The 13,173-nt window shown below is 46.2% G+C and overlaps 1 protein-coding gene across 4 annotated transcripts in view; it reads right to left on the reverse strand.

The window, feature by feature from the left end:
- Positions 1 to 13,173, reverse strand: part of NTRK3 (neurotrophic receptor tyrosine kinase 3) — a 979,065-nt gene that overhangs the window by 766,006 nt on the left and 199,886 nt on the right. The gene's annotated exons all lie outside the window — the stretch shown is intronic.

The following is a 13,173-nucleotide window of genomic DNA, read 5'->3' on the forward strand; positions in this document are numbered from 1 at the left end:
CAGCAGTGTGAAGAGACCTGAAAGTGGCACATGGCAGCAGAGTGTGGCGATGGAGACAGCAGCAATGGGAGGCCGTACAGGGACCATGACAGACTCTGGACTTGGCAGCAGCATGAGGAGGCGGTATATAGGGGCCCATGGCAGATTAGGGGCCTGGCAGCAGCTATGTGAGGCCCGTTATCTTGCAGCACCCTATGTCAAAAAATTTAACACACCAGCAGTGTGAAGAGACCTGAAAGTGGCACATGGCAGCAGAGTGTGGCGATGGAGACAGCAGCAATGGGAGGCCGTACAGGGACCCATGAGAGACTCTGGACCTGGCAGCAGCAGGAGGAGGCGGTATATAGGGGCCCATGGCAGATTAGGGGCCTGGCAGCAGCTATGTGAGGCCCGTAATCTGCCTGCACCCTATGTCAAAAAATTTAACACACCAGCAGTGTGAAGAGACCTGAAAGTGGCACATGGCAGCAGAGTGTGGCGATGGAGACAGCAGCAATGGGAGGCCGTACAGGGACCCATGAGAGACTCTAGACTTGGCAGCAGCATGAGGAGGCGGTATATAGGGGCCCATGGCAGATTAGGGGCCTGGCAGCAGCTATGTGAGGCCCGTAATCTGCCTGCACCCTATGTCAAAAAATTTAACACACCAGCAGTGTGAAGAGACCTGAAAGTGGCACATGGCAGCAGAGTGTGGCGATGGAGACAGCAGCAATGGGAGGCCGTACAGGGACCCATGAGAGACTCTAGACTTGGCAGCAGCATGAGGAGGCGGTATATAGGGGCCCATGGCAGATTAGGGGCCTGGCAGCAGCTATGTGAGGCCCGTTATCTTGCAGCACCCTATGTCAAAAAATTTAACACACCAGCAGTGTGAAGAGACCTGAAAGTGGCACATGGCAGCAGAGTGTGGCGATGGAGACAGCAGCAATGGGAGGCCGTACAGGGACCCATGAGAGACTCTGGACCTGGCAGCAGCAGGAGGAGGCGGTATATAGGGGCCTATGGCAGATTAGGGGCCTGGCAGCAGCTATAGGAGGCCCGTAATCTGCCAGCACCCTATGTCAAAAAATTCAACACACCAGCAGTGTGAGGAGACCTGAAAGTGGCACATGTTTGAGGCATGATTCATGGCGGATTTAGTCAGTTGTGTCAGGAACTGGTGGTTTGAAATCCAGACTAATCCACGCCTGATTCATTTTCACAAACGTGAGTCTCTCCACACTTTGGGTGGACAGTCGTGTCCTCCGCGGAGTTACAATACCTCCTGCCGCACTAAACACGCGCTCCGATGCCACGCTACTGGCCGGGCATGACAGCCTTTCAAGGGCAAATTCAGCTAGTTGGGGCCAAAGGTCAAGTTTCGTTGCCCAGTAGTCAAGGGGATTGTCTACCTCGGTTGGCAGGGTGCTGTCCAAGTAGGCCCAAGCCTGTTGTTTGAGCTCCTGCTCCAGGTCCACCTGATGCTGCTGCTGCTGCTGCGGCTGGTTAGTAGTTTCCTCACTGCGCTGGTGAAGAAAGCTACTCATCATCGACTGCAGACTGAGGCAGCCGCTGCTGGTGGAGCTGCCACTGCTCCTACCACCCCACCCCTCCCCTGCTGCCATGCCAGCGGAACGCGAGCGCACAGGGCCCACAGTGTCTGAGGATGGACGTTGGCGCACAAAGGCAGAGACCAACTGACTACATAGGTGGTTTTTATAGTACGTAATTTTGGCCTCCCTCTCAGCAGGTGTGAAAAAGGCCACCATTTTGGACCGGTAGCGAGGGTCCAACAAGGTGGACAGCCAAAAGTCATCCCTCTGTCTGATGGTTATTATTCGGCTGTCGCTACGCAAGCAACCGAGCATGCTATGGGCCATTTGTGCCAAGGAATGCGAGGGACTCCCTGCCTCCATCTCCACAGCATACTGCCACGGTGCGTCTGGGTCCTCTGTCTCCTCCTCCTCCTCCTCTACCAGATGCTCCTGCTCCTCCACTCCTGTCCGCTGAGTGGAAAAACCACCCATTTCACTCAATAATTCCTGAGCACAAATGTCCTCCTCTACCTCCTCCTCTTCTTCCTGTCCTGCCCCCACAGGGGTCATGTGGCGTTGAGATCTGTGCGCCACGTCTACCGCACCCTGACCAGCCATTGTTAACAGCATTTGTTCCAGGACGTGCAACAGAGGAATGACGTCGTTCATCCCATAGTCCTGCCGACTCACGAATAGCGTGGCCTCCTCAAAGGGCCTGAGCAAGCGGCAGGTGTCACGCATGAGCTGCCAATGGCTGACATCTAAGTTACACAGGGGAGTACCTTTATCCGCTTGTAACATCAGGAAATCGGTGATGGCCTTTCGCTGCTCGTAAAGGCGGTCTAACATGTGTAGGGTTGAATTCCACCTTGTTGCAACGTCGCAGATCAGGCGATGCTGTGGAATTCCGTTCTGCCGCTGCAGCTCAATGAGGGTGTTCTTTGCGGTGTAGGAATGGCTGAAATGCATGCACAGTTTACGTGACATTTTAAGGATGTCTTGCAGTGGGATGGTGGATTTTAGGAACCGCTTGACAACCAGATTGAACACGTGAGCCATGCATGGCGCATGGCACAACCTTCCTTGACGCAGAGCAGACACCATGTTCTTTCCGTTGTCAGTCAACATGGTTCCGATTTTTAGTTTGCGCGGAGACAGCCATCTGTCGATTTCTCTGTTCATTACACTCAGCAGTTCCTCCCCTGTGTGACTACGTTCGCCAAGGCATACCAGGTGCAGCACAGCGTGACACCGTTGCGCCCTGCACATGTGATATGCCGGTCGGGTAATGGGACTTGGCACGGGGGTGGCGGCTGAGGACACGGCGGAAAAAGAGGTGGTAGAGGCGGACATGCTTGCTGGACCAAGGACGTGCAAACGTGGAGGCAAAAGCGTCGTGACCTGTCCAAGTTGCTGGTGCGGCTGTGCCGGCACCACGTTCACCCAGTGGGCCGTAAATGACATGTACTGTCCCTGACCGTAGTTACAGCTCCACACGTCGGCGCTGCCGTGCACTTTGGCAGAGACCGACATGCTCAAAGACTGGCCCACCATCTCTTCTACATGTGAATGCAGGGCTGGCACTGCCTTTTGGGCAAAGAAATGACGGCTTGGCACTCTCCACCGCGGCGCGGCACAAGCCATCATTTCTCGGAAAGGTGCTGAGTCCACCAGTTGGAAAGGGAGGGACTGCAGCACCAGCAACTTGGACAGGAGGACGTTCAGCTTTTGCACCGTCGGGTGCGTGCTCGCAAACTGTTGTCTCTTGGATACGGATTCCAAGAAAGACTGTTGACGGAATCCGAGAAGAGGAGTAGCAGGAGAAGGAGCATCTGAACGAGCGGAAGATGCCAATGAGCGACAACTCCCCTCAGCAGAGGTGTTGGAGCCTTGACTGGCTGATAGAGGGCGATTGACGACGTCGGGTGACGGAGCAAGTAACGGAGCGGGTGATGGAGCGGGGGCTGGGGCAGGCAGAACCGCCGTATGTTTATCACGGTTTTCCCAGGCCACCGAATGGTGACGCTGCATATGCTGACGCAACGCTGTAGTCCCAACATGGGCCCCCTGGCCACGCTTGCATTTCTGGCCACATAGTCGACATACGGCTACGTTTACTTCCTCGGGCGGCTTGAGGAAAAATTGCCACACCACCGAGTAGGAAACTTTGCCCCCGCTACTCTTCACTGGCTGACTGCTACTTCCTCCGTGCGCACCGGCACCACTACTGGCCGTGGTGGTAGGCTGCAGTGGAGCTGGTGCTCTACTCCGTGGACGTTTGGCTCCACTGACACTGATGCGACCCTGCTGCTGTCTCCTGGGCAACCCACCGACTGTTTTGCTCGCTGCCAAGCTGCCACCCTCTTCTCCTGATGATGCGGAAGAAATTGCCTGATGACGACGAGGCTGCCAAGTGCGATCAACCTCCTCATCATCAAGTAGGGTCTCCGCCTCACTACTAGCCCCCTCGGCTGCGTCTGGGTCAGGAGACAGACCTGTCTCTAGACCGGCTACCGAGCCACTCTCCTCGCCAGTACTTGTTCGCTTGGCTGCTGAAAAGGCCGATGTCTCCCCCCGTTCCTGACCGCCCTCTGTTAGCTCTTCCTCACTGTACAGTGGGGCTGAGCCCACAGCATGCGATACTTCGCTTGGTGAGGGAACAGCAAAGGACAGGGGCAGGTAGAGGACACGTGATTTCAGTGGGCTTGGTCCCGGGCCATGCCAACTAACGGTTGTGTCTGACGTACCCACCGACCGTTGGCTGTAGGTGTCAGAGGTGACCTGGGAAGAGGAAGACGACCGAGCCAACCAATCAATGACGGCAGGGTTGTCGGTGGAGACACGACCGCTGGATGACACCGGGAGCACTGGCCTCTGGCTGCGAATACTGCTGCCTCGACCCCTTCCTCTGCTGCCACGTCTGCTCGCTCCTAAAACATTGCCTCCTCTGCCACTCCTCTGCATGTTGTCTGACATACTATTTAATTCAACGATTAGGTGTCCCTGAGTAACAATTCTCTGGCACTCAGTAACAATTCTGTCTGTCCCTGAGTATGAATTCTGTGGCCCTGAGTAACAATTGTGTGTCTGTGCAAGTAACAATTCTGTGTCTGTGCAAGTAACAATTTTGTGTCTGTGAGAGTAACAATTCTCTGGCACTCAGTAACAATTCTGTCTGTCCCTGAGTAACAATTCTCTGGCACTCAGTAACAATTCTGTCTGTCCCTGAGTAACAATTCTGTCTGTCCCTGAGTATGAATTCTGTGGCCCTGAGTAAGAATTCTCTGGCACTCAGTAACAATTCTGTCTGTCCCTGAGTATGAATTCTGTGGCCCTGAGTAACAATTGTGTGTCTGTGCAAGTAACAATTCTGTGTCTGTGCAAGTAACAATTTTGTGTCTGTGAGAGTAACAATTCTCTGGCACTCAGTAACAATTCTGTCTGTCCCTGAGTAACAATTCTCTGGCACTCAGTAACAATTCTGTCTGTCCCTGAGTATGAATTCTGTGGCCCTGAGTAACAATTCTGTCTCTGTGCGAGTAACAATTCTGTGTCTGTGCAAGTAACAATTTTGTGTCTGTGAGAGTAACAATTCTCTGGCACTCAGTAACAATTCTGTCTGTCCCTGAGTAACAATTCTCTGGCACTCAGTAACAATTCTGTCTGTCCCTGAGTAACAATTCTCTGGCACTCAGTAACAATTCTGTCTGTCCCTGAGTAACAATTCTCTGGCACTCAGTAACAATTGTGTGTCTGTGCAAGTAACAATTCTGTGTCTGTGCAAGTAACAATTTTGTGTCTGTGAGAGTAACAATTCTCTGGCACTCAGTAACAATTCTGTCTGTCCCTGAGTAACAATTCTCTGGCACTCAGTAACAATTCTGTCTGTCCCTGAGTATGAATTCTGTGGCCCTGAGTAACAATTCTGTCTCTGTGCGAGTAACAATTCTGTGTCTGTGCAAGTAACAATTTTGTGTCTGTGAGAGTAACAATTCTCTGGCACTCAGTAACAATTCTGTCTGTCCCTGAGTAACAATTCTATGGCACTCAGTAACAATTCTGTCTTCCCTGAGTAACAATTCTCTGGCACTCAGTAACAATTCTGTCTGTCCCTGAGTATGAATTCTGTGGCCCTGAGTAACAATTCTGTCTCTGTGCGAGTAACAATTCTGTGTCTGTGCAAGTAACAATTTTGTGTCTGTGAGAGTAACAATTCTCTGGCACTCAGTAACAATTCTGTCTGTCCCTGAGTAACAATTCTCTGGCACTCAGTAACAATTCTGTCTGTCCCTGAGTATGAATTCTGTGGCCCTGAGTAACAATTGTGTGTCTGTGCAAGTAACAATTCTGTGTCTGTGCAAGTAACAATTTTGTGTCTGTGAGAGTAACAATTCTCTGGCACTCAGTAACAATTCTGTCTGTCCCTGAGTAACAATTCTCTGGCACTCAGTAACAATTCTGTCTGTCCGAGTATGAATTCTGTGGCCCTGAGTAACAATTCTGTCTCTGTGCGAGTAACAATTCTGTGTCTGTGCAAGTAACAATTTTGTGTCTGTGAGAGTAACAATTCTCTGGCACTCAGTAACAATTCTGTCTGTCCCTGAGTAACAATTCTCTGGCACTCAGTAACAATTCTGTCTGTCCCTGAGTAACAATTCTCTGGCACTCAGTAACAATTCTGTCTGTCCCTGAGTATGAATTCTGTGGCCCTGAGTAACAATTGTGTGTCTGTGCAAGTAACAATTCTGTGTCTGTGCAAGTAACAATTTTGTGTCTGTGAGAGTAACAATTCTCTGGCACTCAGTAACAATTCTGTCTGTCCCTGAGTAACAATTCTCTGGCACTCAGTAACAATTCTGTCTGTCCCTGAGTATGAATTCTGTGGCCCTGAGTAACAATTCTGTCTCTGTGCGAGTAACAATTCTGTGTCTGTGCAAGTAACAATTTTGTGTCTGTGAGAGTAACAATTCTCTGGCACTCAGTAACAATTCTGTCTGTCCCTGAGTAACAATTCTCTGGCACTCAGTAACAATTCTGTCTGTCCCTGAGTAACAATTCTCTGGCACTCAGTAACAATTCTGTCTGTCCCTGAGTAACAATTCTCTGGCACTCAGTAACAATTGTGTGTCTGTGCAAGTAACAATTCTGTGTCTGTGCAAGTAACAATTTTGTGTCTGTGAGAGTAACAATTCTCTGGCACTCAGTAACAATTCTGTCTGTCCCTGAGTAACAATTCTCTGGCACTCAGTAACAATTCTGTCTGTCCCTGAGTATGAATTCTGTGGCCCTGAGTAACAATTCTGTCTCTGTGCGAGTAACAATTCTGTGTCTGTGCAAGTAACAATTTTGTGTCTGTGAGAGTAACAATTCTCTGGCACTCAGTAACAATTCTGTCTGTCCCTGAGTAACAATTCTATGGCACTCAGTAACAATTCTGTCTTCCCTGAGTAACAATTCTCTGGCACTCAGTAACAATTCTGTCTGTCCCTGAGTATGAATTCTGTGGCCCTGAGTAACAATTCTGTCTCTGTGCGAGTAACAATTCTGTGTCTGTGCAAGTAACAATTTTGTGTCTGTGAGAGTAACAATTCTCTGGCACTCAGTAACAATTCTGTCTGTCCCTGAGTAACAATTCTCTGGCACTCAGTAACAATTCTGTCTGTCCCTGAGTATGAATTCTGTGGCCCTGAGTAACAATTGTGTGTCTGTGCAAGTAACAATTCTGTGTCTGTGCAAGTAACAATTTTGTGTCTGTGAGAGTAACAATTCTCTGGCACTCAGTAACAATTCTGTCTGTCCCTGAGTAACAATTCTCTGGCACTCAGTAACAATTCTGTCTGTCCCTGAGTAACAATTCTGTCTGTCCCTGAGTATGAATTCTGTGGCCCTGAGTAACAATTGTGTGTCTGTGCAAGTAACAATTCTGTGTCTGTGCAAGTAACAATTTTGTGTCTGTGAGAGTAACAATTCTCTGGCACTCAGTAACAATTCTGTCTGTCCCTGAGTAACAATTCTCTGGCACTCAGTAACAATTCTGTCTGTCCCTGAGTATGAATTCTGTGGCCCTGAGTAACAATTCTGTCTCTGTGCGAGTAACAATTCTGTGTCTGTGCAAGTAACAATTTTGTGTCTGTGAGAGTAACAATTCTCTGGCACTCAGTAACAATTCTGTCTGTCCCTGAGTAAGAATTCTCTGGCACTCAGTAACAATTCTGTCTGTCCCTGAGTAACAATTCTCTGGCACTCAGTAACAATTCTGTCTGTCCCTGAGTAACAATTCTGTCTGTCCCTGAGTATGAATTCTGTGGCCCTGAGTAAGAATTCTCTGGCACTCAGTAACAATTCTGTCTGTCCCTGAGTATGAATTCTGTGGCCCTGAGTAACAATTGTGTGTCTGTGCAAGTAACAATTCTGTGTCTGTGCAAGTAACAATTTTGTGTCTGTGAGAGTAACAATTCTCTGGCACTCAGTAACAATTCTGTCTGTCCCTGAGTAACAATTCTCTGGCACTCAGTAACAATTCTGTCTGTCCCTGAGTAACAATTCTCTGGCACTCAGTAACAATTCTGTCTGTCCCTGAGTAACAATTCTGTCTGTCCCTGAGAATGAATTCTGTGGCCCTGAGTAAGAATTCTCTGGCACTCAGTAACAATTCTGTCTGTCCCTGAGTAACAATTCTCTGGCACTCAGTAACAATTCTGTCTGTCCCTGAGTAAAAATTCTGTGGCCCTAATAACGTTTCTGTGGCCCTAAGTAACAATTCTCTGGCACTGAGTAACAATTCTGTCTGTCCCTGAGTATGAATTCTGTGGCCCTAACTAGCGTTTCTTTGTCCCTAAATAACGATTCTGTGGCCCTCATTAACAAGTCTGTGTCCCTGAGTAATGGTTCTCTGTCCCTAAGTAACTTCTCTCTGTCCCCAATTCTCGTTTCTGTGGCCCTAACTCTGTCCCTGTCCCTAGTACAGAGCGGTCTGCCTCTGTTCAATGACTGCAGGCAAATGAAGATTTCCAAAATGGCCGCTATATATACCTCGACCATTACACAGTGCTGGCTGGCTGGCTGCTGATTGGCTGATGCGATCACATGTCGTTGAGGAATGCATTATGGGGCAGCGCGCCTTGTCTGCGCGCCTTCCCCGACATCCCCGCTCCGTCGCCGCACATGTCAGCCGCCATTTTCGGAAAAATTTCGATTCGCGCGTCCGAATTAGGCTGTTTTTCGGATTCGGCACGAATCGAAATTTTTCCGAAATTCGACTCGAATTCCACTTCGGATACTTCGATTCGCTCATCTCTAATAATGAATATGACGAAACAAAATTCTACAATGAATGAAATGAAAACTTCTGGCGTGCACATGTCTGTCCCCATTTCCTTCTTTAGGACAGTTTTGGACTATCGAGATTAGGTGGCCAAGTTCCTCTAAGGGCTCATGTACACTGCAGCTGATAAACTGACATTTAGGAGCTGTTCAGTGTTTTTTTCAGCAGTCCCTCACTCCCCCTAATGTTTTCCTATGTGTCCATGTACACATTTTCTTTACAGTCGTTTACAGGCATTTGAGTTTACAGTTGTTTTTTTGACCGCAGAAAACTTACATTCAGCAGTCAATTTAATTAGCATTTCAAACGCAAAACGCTTGTAAACGTGATAAACACGCCAAATCGCGTTTATAAGCATATGCGTCTGAAATTTTTTTTTAACTCTTCCAGTTCCCAATGCTGTCCAGAGCCTTTTGTGATCATGAAAAATGCATGCAAAGTGTTTCCAAGGTACTCAGGTGGATAAAACACTGAAAACAGGGTGTTCCTATCAAGTTTGTCACACATTGGAATGACCAATTCACACCTCAGACCTCTCCCACCCTTGGAAACAAAAGATATGTTAATGACCATTCACACCTCAAATTCCTTATGAAGACCCCCTGCCAAGTGGCCTTAATGACTCCCTCCACCAGACACCTTTCCCACCCTTAGAAACAAAAGAAATGTTAATGAGCAACTCACACCTAATCTCAACACATACTGCTGTCTCTGCTTCTACTCTCTGTATTTCTCTGAAACTGTCTGAAATAGTTAAAAATGTACCACTTTTCAGTGCATTCTGGGCATTTGGGAGGTTCTCCTGCGCTTATCTTTAACCATTAGCCGCCCGGCCTATAACCGCTTGGCAGCCACAAAAATGCTCTAGCTTTCCGGGGTGTACGCCATTTGGTGTCCTCCCGCACATGTGCAGTTTGCGCGGTTGCAGAGCCACGCAGCGGCGCGATCTGTCACCAGCCGTGTACCTCGGACGCGGCCGATGACAGATCTGAGTACCGGCCCCCGTTGCCGGTACCATGTGACCTGCTGTAACCAATCACAGCAGGTCACATGACAGTTGTATACAATGGATGGCTTCATTCATGCACTACTTTGGTCATAGTAAAATATGAAAAGAAAATCTTAAAAAATTTTTTTAAAAATGTAATAAAAAATTTAAAATAAAAAAATAAAACAAATATATATATTTTTTTTTCCGTCATACTGTCACCAGTCAGTGTCCCTGTTCACCGCCATGCCAGTTATATGATGACGCTGTACTGCACTGGTGACAGTATGTAAAAAAAAAAAAAATAGTGAAAATAATTTTTTTAATTTTTTCATTTTCCGAAAAATTATGACAAACAAAATACAACTTCAACTCGCCATTCCTCTTATGAAGTACGTCGGACTGTCTACTCTGCAAAAAGGGGTCATTTGGGGATATCTGTACTATTCTGACATTCTTGGACCTCAAGAAATTAGATTGGCTGTCAGTACTTCAAGATTGATCAATTTTCAGATCTATACCATAGTTTGTGAACTCTATAACTTTCCTACAAACTAAATAATACATCCTAATTTGGGTTATTTTCACCAAAGACATGTAGCAGAATACATCTTGGCCTAAATTTATGAAGAACAATTATTTATTTGTAAACTTTTATAACAGAAACAAAGAAAAACATGTTTTTTTTTCAAAATTTTTGGTCTTTTTTTGTTAATTTAGCAAAAAATAAAAACCCCAGCGGTGATTAAATACCACCAAAAGAAAGCTCTAGCTGTGTGAAGAAAATGATAAAATTTTAGTTTGGGTACAATGTTGTATGACCGCGCAATTGTCATTCAACGTGTGAGAGCGCTGAAACCTGAAAAATGGCCTGGGCAGGAAGGTGTAAAATTGCCCGGTATTGAAATGGTTAAAAAACGCTTCTAAACGCAAACGCACATAAACGAGCATAAATGCGTTATACAAACGTGGCTAAACAGACATTTTTTAACCTACGTTTTCCAGCAGTCAGTTTCCATCAATCAGAAGTGTCCCGTGTACATGGGGCCTTACTGTATGAGCACCTAGCTACTGCCAAGAATGTTCCTATTATCTAAATGAGGTCACTTCCATATGACCTACATATATAAGCTTCCATAGATAGAAATAGGATTTTTTTAGTAGCTGCAATCATCACATTTAACAACGATAAAAGGTACACATAATCTTAGCACACAGATCATCTGATCAAGCTCAATGTATGCTTCATATTGAATATTTTTTTCTGAGCACTGGATTCTTTTATATTTGATCCATAACCTATATAAGTGCAAAGTAAATGAAAATGGATGCTTTTTATTTAAGCCATATGCTTTACATTACAAATTGCAATCATAAATTCCATTTAGATTTCTTTATTGTTGACGTGTGGGAGAGATTTCCAATTATATTTTTCTTTCCTCTAAGTCTTTGAGAACTCATGTGTGGGTATTTATGATTCATTATGTCTGATTGATGCACAATCTCCAGCTTAGATGGTCTAGATGGAGTTCTGGATTTTACAAACTTTACATCACCCAAAAACTACAACCTTCTATATGTGGAATGCTAATCTGCATATTTTTTTTCAGTGTCAAGTTGTGTCTAGAGAAGGTTTTGCTTTTTTTTATCTAGGTCACACAAATGCAGGAAACAAAATGGCTTCCAATGGCCAAGAAAGTTATTGCTCCTCTGAGGACGAAGATGTTTGTTTTTTCGGAAGGGTTTTGCTCTGAATGTTACTGTTTCTTCTTTTAATTACAAACACAGCAGGCTATAGCTGAATATAAATTCATACATTACCAAGTTCCTTCTAGCCACATTTATGCTGGATGGTCCACATGATAAATGATAAAACAGTTTCCTTTGATTGAGCTGCAAGATGTATGCTCCAAAAATGGAAAGAAACCAATACTTATTTTCCATTTTAACAAAATCTTCTGACTGCTTCCACTAAATATAGATCTATTCAAGAAATGTTTCTTCTAGTTACTGTTTCACTTGAATGTAAGATTATTCCGTTGCTTAAAGGTACACTCCAGACCAGGGGCGGACTGACAACTCATGGGGCCCACGGGCAATAGTGGATCGTGGAGCCCCTGTGTCCTTGCCCAAACTCAAAAAAGCCTATGAGAAAGGTACCAGGGGCATCTCATGGGGCCCCCTACTGACCCCGGGCCCTCAGGCAGTGCCCAAGTTTCCAAATGGTCAGTCCGCCCCTACTCCAGACTGGTATTTCTGTTTAATGTCTGTGTTAAAAGCAGTCTAGTTGAAAAGGGAAGCCCAGTTATGGATAAAGGTCATCTCCTGGAGAAGGAAGAGTCCTCCCTTGCGGTGGAGCTCTTTCTTGTTAGGTCTAGGGGGCCGCAAAATGCAGTTTTACTTACTGGATTCTCAGCTCCTCTGGCAGCTAGTGCTCTCCTCCCCTATGCCCCAGGGCAGTGGACTGTCCCTTGGTGTTGTCCCACCCAATGCAGAGCTATGAGCTCTGCATTAGCTTGATGATGTCAGAGAACCTGCTACCTGCAGCATAGAGCAGAAGCTCTGGGGACCAGTCCATTTACTGTTTGCTTAAAAAATAAAAACATTTAAAGCAGAACTAAACTCTTTCAATCAACATGAACTATTTTTTAATCCTAATGCTGACAGTGTTAGTAAATAGATAGGAAGGTACTGTATATTTAATTTGCTTGTTTTAACCTTTTTTTACATTTCTTCAGTTGGTTCCTGGTTTCTGGCTTAGGCTAAAAAGATGATAATGATCCCAGGAGTCTTCAAAGCAATCTTTTTCTTTCACCTGGAGAAGGTGAGGAAGGGCTTTCTCAGATAAGCACATCCCCCTGCCTGCATGCCTGAGCTAAGGGCAGATGGATTCCAGGAAGTAAATGCTACATTAACCAGCTGCCATTACTCAAGACTAGAAATGTTTTTCAAAGTGATCTCTGAACAAAATAAAACATGGAGACATGGATGGATGGGTGAGCTTGCTTTTATTATTAAAAATGAATTAAATAAAATTTTCAGTTAGTGGTGCTCAGATTATTATTATTATACAGGATTTATAGAGTGCAAACAGGTTGTGCAGTGCCTTACAATAGAAAGGCAGACAGTACAGTAACAACACAATTCAATACAAGATGGTTAGGGGAGCCCTGCTCACCAGGGCTTACAATCGAATACGGTTTAGTTCCGCTTTAAGTATGTACCAGGGGCGAACTGACCATTTGGAAACTCGGGCACTGCCCGAGGGCCCGGGGTCAGTAGGGGGCCCCATGAGATGCCCCTGGTACCTTTTTCATAGGTTTTTTTGAGTTTGGACAAGGACACAG

Source organism: Staurois parvus, unplaced genomic scaffold (genome assembly GCF_062004578.1).
Source record: "Staurois parvus isolate SC_StPar_1 unplaced genomic scaffold, SC_StPar_1.0 ptg000432l, whole genome shotgun sequence".
In the NCBI taxonomy this organism is placed as follows: Eukaryota; Metazoa; Chordata; class Amphibia; order Anura; family Ranidae; genus Staurois; species Staurois parvus.